This window comes from Meles meles, chromosome 16 (assembly GCF_922984935.1).
Source record: "Meles meles chromosome 16, mMelMel3.1 paternal haplotype, whole genome shotgun sequence".
Taxonomy (NCBI): Eukaryota; Metazoa; Chordata; class Mammalia; order Carnivora; family Mustelidae; genus Meles; species Meles meles.
Genome location: NC_060081.1, coordinates 36,721,687 through 36,729,240, shown reverse-complemented (window position 1 = coordinate 36,729,240; position 7,554 = coordinate 36,721,687).

Genomic DNA, 7,554 nt, shown 5'->3' with positions numbered 1-7,554 from the left:
GGTTCACCTGGGCATCATGCGTGGTGGCCAAGGAGGCTTCATGGAATGGAGCTGAGATGGAGTAAAGCCAGTGACCACCATGCCTAGCTATGGTGGGGGTCGCTGAGCATCTGCAGATATCATCAGAATACAAATGAGGTGTGGGGGAGACTCTGCAGGTGGACAATGCCCCTTCTACCTGCCCTGGGGCAGTGAAGAGTCAACTGAGCTCATCTGACCTGGAATGGTGGTCCATTTTATTTGAAAGCAGACCCACTTCTTTTCCTCCAGGGCACCCCTTACTATCGCTGGAAGGCAGAAGGCCTGGTCTTATGAGGCTTTTGGGCCCCCAGAGGTTGAGAATGAGACCAGCTCCCTCTTATCTCCTGCAGAGTGCCTGGGTGAACAAATGCAGCAGGACACAGATCATTTTGTTAAAGCATCGCCAGCGGCCAAGGAATTTGGTAACATGTGTCAAATCTTCACGAAGTAAAAATCAGATGCATCTAGAGATAAAAACTAGATTAGTGGTTGCCTAGGGTTGGGGACCCTGGGGCAGCTGAAGAATGATAGCTAAGAGGTGGGAGGTTTCTTTCTGGGGTAATGAAAATGTTCTAAAAATCACTGTAGAGAGATGATCACACAACTCTATAAATATACTAAAAACCATTGACTTGTACACATTATATTAGGCAAATTGTATGGTATGTCTCAGTATCTCAATATCTCAATAAAACTGTTTAAAAATATTGAATGCATCCTTTTTTTCCCCCTCTATTCTTTTTTTTCCTCATCAAGTCTAGAAGGCACGTACTCTACCAGAAGCTGGGAGGGGCTGGTGGAGATAGGGGAAGAGTAAACCTGAAAGCTATCTTTCATTTCTTAGTCCCATTTCTGAGCATTTTCAAACAGAAACGTTGAAAAATAGTGATGGAACATGTGTACACCCTCAACTTTGATGCAACAATTATTAACACTTTGCCACATATGCTTAATCGCTCTATGTAAAGGCAATTGCTTTGCATTAAGCTATTTGGAATTAAGGCCAATCCCCATTCTGGACTGGCCTGACTGTTTTCTCCTGGTGTCATTTCCCTTGCTCCTCTGTGCCCCACACAGCCATAAACCGGATGCTAGACCTGAGTCTGGACTGGGAACATCACATACGTCACGTTGAATCTCATTAGGAAGCTAATTCCTCTATTAGTGAAACTAAATTTGATCACTTGGTTAAGGTGATGATTGTCCCATGTGAATTAGTAAACGATTAGTAAGCAATCTGAGGATTGTAAGGAAAGTAAGGATTGTGAGGATTGAGGAAAGTAAGCAATACTTTAGTATTGTTTCAATATCCTTTGTCACTGTGTAAATATTTCCCAATAATTTCCAGCCACTGGTTTTAGCATCCATTGCCTGAATCTCACTGATCGTCCTATCTGCACTTGCTGGCATTTTTCTGTAAAGAAGAGCTTCCTTTCCCTTGGTCCCCACCATGGACTCATGGAATTAAAAACTTTAAATTAACACCATTCTTTTGATGCTTGAGTTATCCAAATCACCCATGGCAAGCGGTGTACTAGAAAGTGCTGAAGGAAAAGTCAGACATAGAAAATGATGAGAAACTGGAAGGAGCCCATGAACCTGCACAATTTGTGATTCTCAGTGGTTCTCAGTAACCCAAGTTATCATGGAAGACTTCTGTATCTTTTTCTGATCAAAAATGAATGGCTTATTACCAAACACACACACACACACACACACACACACACACACACACACACACACAGCTCAAATTCCACAGTTTCAGGAAGTTTAAAACACAGCATTAAAATAAGACCAAAGAGATCCATTTTAAGAAATTGGTTCACGTGAGTACAGAGTCCAACAAATCCAGAATGTGCAGAGCGAGCTGAACAAGCTGGAGACCCATGGAAAAGCTGATGTTGCATTTCAAGTCTAAAGACTGTTAGGCTGGAGAATTCCGTCTTTTTTTTTTTTAATATTTATTTATTTTGGAGTGTGTGTGTGAGAGAGAGAGAGAGAGAGAGAGAGAGAGAATGTGTGCATTGGGGAGCAGCAGAGAGAGAAGGAGCGAGAGAATCTCAAGCAGACTCCCTGCTGGGCATGGAGCTGGATGTGGGGCTTGATCTCACAACCCTGAGATCACGACCTGAACTGAAATTGAGTCAGATGCCCAGCTGACTGAGCCACCCAGGTGCTCCTGGAGAATTCCTTCCTGTGCTGGGGAGGGATACAAATCTTGTTCTATTCATGCCTTCATTTGGTTGGAGGGGGCTCACTCACATTAGGGAGGTCAAACTGCTGTACTCAAAGTCCACTGATTTAAATGTTAATTTCATTCAAAAACACCCTCACAGAAATAATATTTGACAACATTTCTGGGCACTGTGACCCAGACAAACTGACACACAAAATTAACCATAACGCCCCCTAATTAACTGATGTTGACAATTCTGCCCCAGCATCCTTGAGTGTTTATGGAAAGTCTTGAGCTAAGTTTCCCAACAACTACAGCGACACAATGCCACACAATGCTGGGTCCTTTGTCCCAAATCTTGTCCTTCCCGGTTCAGGACAGATATTGGATACACTTCCTATAAGACAAATGTATGTGGCCAACATAATGCCATTTACAGTCCATAAAAATACCAGTTGTTTGTAGATGAGAGGAAAATCAAGGAAATTGTTTTGGGTTTCCTTGAAAATCAAGGAAATGAGCCCTGTTGAGGCTGAATGCACAAGATCCCTGTCTTTAATCCTCCTAGAGTAAACTTAGGTTTGCAGTGTACTTTGAAATAGTGCAATATTGCTCATCTTGGTCTCTGATTCTCTGAAATGAATGAAGAGGCCTGCTGATAGTAAGGCCAGGATTGCCTTCTTTCCACATAGGGACTTTGGATTCCAAGAACCATGCAAATTTAGAAAGAGAATGAGAGGAACTATAAATACCAATCAGCTACTGTTTTGGGCCACTAGTAGTAGATGCTGTTTAAGTTCTAGCCAGTATAGGGGATTGAATCTTAATAGAACATATTTTACTGAACACTTGCTATGTCCCTGGCACTGTGCTAACATCTTTTATATATATGATTTCATTTAATTCCCACAATACCTCACGCATTAGGGAACAGCAATTATTACCTTGATTTTAAAGATAAGGAACCTGACATTTAAGGAGTTTACACATAGAATTTGGAGTCAGAGTGGATGGGCATGAGTTTCTCTTCTTCCTTGTGACCTGGGGCAAAATACTTAACTCCTTTACGCCTCATTCCCTCCCTGGGGTAAAGTGGAGATCATGAAAGAACTTATTCTTTGTCTGCTGTGAGAATGGGATGAGGCAGTGTACACAAAGCCCAGGTGCTTAGCGCATGGCAGACGGTCTCTAACTTCTCACTTCAGTTATCATCATTATTCTGAGCTCTGGCCATAGAAACACTGGGATTTCAACCTAGGTCTACCTGAAGCCATGCTCTTGACCACTGCACACATCATGGCACACGACTTTGTCACTGAATGACTATTGGAGAAATTCTGGAGAGTTTCCTTACCCAGGAGGTTTTTCACCTTCTCTCTTAAAAATTTTTCCCCTTGTAATGTTTTCTTTCTCTTTGATTCATGGTCCATTCTGTTGGGGACGATGAGGGACACTATCTTGGCTGCTGGCATTCGGGATGAAATCACTAACAGATTCATAGATTGTTTAATGGCTCTCCAGAATCAGGATGCAGTAGAAGACTTGAGACGCTTGAGATGGAAGATTGTGTCACTTTCAGGTAACACTGGTTTAGAGAAGTCTTGCATTTTAAATGTAAGGGAAGCTTGATTCTTTGGTTCCTGGTTGGGGGTGTGTCTCCATGGTGTATTTCTCTTATGGACAGGAAATCACTAGAAAATAGGACTAGGTTGAATCGAATCCTGTGGTTAAGAGGGCCAGGCTCAAGGTCACTTAGAGGATGGAAATGTTCCACTTTTATCACAGTGGGTTCTCTGTAGGGTTTATTATTATTATTTTTTTTAATCATCATCAATGCCCTGTCTTACTTCTCTGTCTTGTATCTCTCCTGGGGGTTATGAGGTCCCTACTAAGGAAGGGAATGTCAAAGGAGGACATATTGCTTGGGCTTGCACAACCTGGAGAAGAAGCATTTAGCTTAAAATTTCCTAGAAATCATCTGGCCTCACTGCAATACTGGAAGTAAAACACTTAGAACAAGACATTGGTAGTGAATGAATTGACATTTCCTCGAATTATTCTGGATTCATGGTCACTGACTCTCTGACATGTTCACTTGTTAGGAAGAAGAGGATAAAGGTAGGAAATTTTACTGGGTTATGCTTTTCCCATCCTGAGCACCTTTCCATAGGTGATGGGCAATCTATCGGCTGAATTACGAGGTTGCTTTCAAGCCCTCTAGGGTTTTCTCGGAGAAGTTAATATTTATCTGACTCTGGTGAGTTTAGCTCTTGGGGAGATCTTTTGGGAGAGAAAGGTATCATGACTGATATCACAATAAAGTCAGTGACATGGTCTGGACAACTACAGCAGTGAAGGAAGAACAAATTACATTCGGACCCAATCCCAAAATTGTCATCTAGATTATGGTTGTCAAATTTTAACCGATGCTGATGTTGCTGTTGGGGAAAGAAACAACTCATCATAAATCTCAGTGATTCTTTGACAGTTTTCAATTTCAATGGGAAGCATCATGGAAGTGAATTTGATAAAGGATTTGGCAATGAGGAAAAAGTTTCCTTTTTTCTCTTGTCCGTTTAAAGATCGTCTGAGAATTTATAAATCTTGTTGGCCTTAAGATTTAAAATTGTTTGCAGATGAACTTTTTATATTGTGAGGATTTCCCTTCAGAGGAAATGGCATTTTCCATTTATCCCAGTTATTACATTCTGCATAGAGGAAATACAATGACTCTTGTCTTGTTTCTTCTAAAATTATTCTACTGATTAATCAACCAACCAATCCATCCATCAATTAACAAGCTCATTCATTTTACTTAGATTGTATGTCTACCTGGTGTATTAGGTTGCTAAGGCGATAGTAACAAGTATCCCAAACTAGATGGACTAAATGGTAGAAATTTATTGTCTCATGGTTCTGGAGAGAAGTCTAAAATTAAGATGTCAGAAGAGATAGCACCCATTGAGTGTGGTGAGGGAAGGCTCCAAGTCTTTCTCCTTGGGTTGCAGATGGCCTTCTTCTCCTGGTGTCTCTTCACATTGTGTTATCTCTGCCTGTGTCTGCCCATGTTCCCCAATTTCCCCTTTTTATAAGAAAACCAGATGTGGGATTATGGCTCACCCTTGTGACCTCTTAATTACTTAATGACTTCTGTAAAGAATCCATCTCTAAAGAAGGCCACATTCAGAAGGTACTGTGGGTTTGGATTCCAATATACTTTTTTTAAGAGGACACAGTTCACCCTGTAATACTTGGAACGACTTAAGGGCAGGCATGATGAAGATCTTGGAGGTTCCAAAGCCCCAAGCCATACCCTGTAATGCCAAAGTTTAGTCCGGGTCAAGTGCCTGCCTCTGCGTATAATGGCTTTGGAGTCGGGTGTGCAGTTGATGGTAGGCATCTAGCATTTGATTTTTAAAAGGATGAAAATAATAATTTGGAATGGCATTCCCATTAGGAGAGTGGGCATGTACATATTGAATAGCTCAGGAAGAACAAGCGAGTTACCTAGGACTGTTCTTTCTGCTGCTGAAGCAACTATGAACTCTGTCTCTTTGGGCTCTATCTACTATCACTCTGTCACATCTTTTCTCTCCACCCTTATTTTTTTAATATCATAGTACCTAACTCTGATAGACATCTAATTCTCACTGAATTAATGGGAGATTTTAGGCATTTCCAATAACTGTCGGTGAATATTAAGGCGTAATTATAACGCCTTGATCTGTATATGACTCATGGGTTTTAGGTGCTCACGGCGTACCAAGCACGGCCTCATTACCATAATCCTCTTGCCGTCACTTGGCCCGAGGTGCAAGTGTCACTACTTGCATCGTAGAGGATGAAAAGCCAAGGAATGGAAGAGGAAGTTGTGTTGTCTAAAATCGCAAAGAGGGCAGGACAGTCCTTTTGTCACATCCTTTATTCTGGAGAGTTCTGTATTTAGCCTGACTGTCTTCCAAAGCGATCCCTGCACTCTATTTTAGGATGCCCAGTTGCTGTTTGTGCATGCAGGCTGGCGTCTGGGGCAGGAGCAGTTCTGGATGGACTGAGAAGAAAGACGACAAGACTTCTATTATAAAGCACTGTTTATTATTGGATCAATATGATCGATGTCCACCTGTCAGATCTGTAACATTATCTGGGAACCAGCAGATGGAGCTGTTACAGATAGCATTCAGAGGGTTGTTTATTCTCCCCAGCACGTGTTTCCATCCTGGGGGAAATACCACTTCATTGTTAGAGCAGTGGAGTTGTTTTTAGCCAGATGTTGAAAACACCTTTTCTCTGGGTCCAAGTCGGCAAAACTGGAAGGTCATTTAGGTGGAGGGCCAAGGTTTTCGTGTGGAAAAAGTATGACGACGGCCTTGTACTACCTCCCAGAGGCCTCCTCGCAGCAGGAATGGATGCAGGCTATGCACGAGGAGAGAGCGAGATATACTGCTTTCTGAGAACCCCACACTTAGAATCACAGAAGTGTTTACATATGGCAACTAGAGGGGAAAAGAGAGACTGTGGTTGGTGAGGACTTGTTTCATAAGCACAGCACCAATATGGATAGACTCCAAAAGGGATGCATATGCAGATCACCCCTTGGGATTTGCAGGGACCATTTGTCCAGGAGAACATCCAGTACTATTCATTCCAGGCAGATATGACAGATGCTTCTTACTTGAGTTGTGGAGGCTGGAGGGGGCACATTCTTCCCATCTTAGTCTTTCCCTCCTCCCCATGACAATGCCAGGCACACTTTCCCTGTCTTTGTTGCCTAGACCAGCATTTATCAACCACAGACGGGGAACATTTATCCACATTCCCTGTAATATGGTATTTCTTTCCTGGAGGAGCAATGGAAACAGCGGTTTTCAGGTACTCCATATAAGACCACCAGTGGAGAGAGGGGGACTCCTCACCTCTGCTACTGTCAGAGAGAAGGAAAGGAAACTCGTTTGGGACAGCATGAAGATGTGAAGGTGACAAAATGTTCCAATAGTGAATACTGATAAATATTGAAACGTGTTGGGGCGCCTGGGTGGCTCAGTGGGCTAAAGCCTCTGTTTTCAGCTCAGGTCATGATCTTGGGAACCTGGGATCGAGCCCTGCATTGCATCGGGCTCTCTGCTCAGCAGGGAGCCTGTTTCCTCCTCTCTCTGCCTGCCTCTCTGCCTACTTGCGATCTCTGTCTGTCAAACAAATAAATAAAATCTTTAAAAAAATATTGAAACGTGTTCCCATGGTTTTTCCTCCAGGGTGGGTAATAAATACTGATTTGGAAAATGAAGTTCCAAGAATCTCAGATGGCACAAGAGTGAGACAAGGCAGAAAAGGAACACCCTGTGTGGCGCTTTATCAATGAT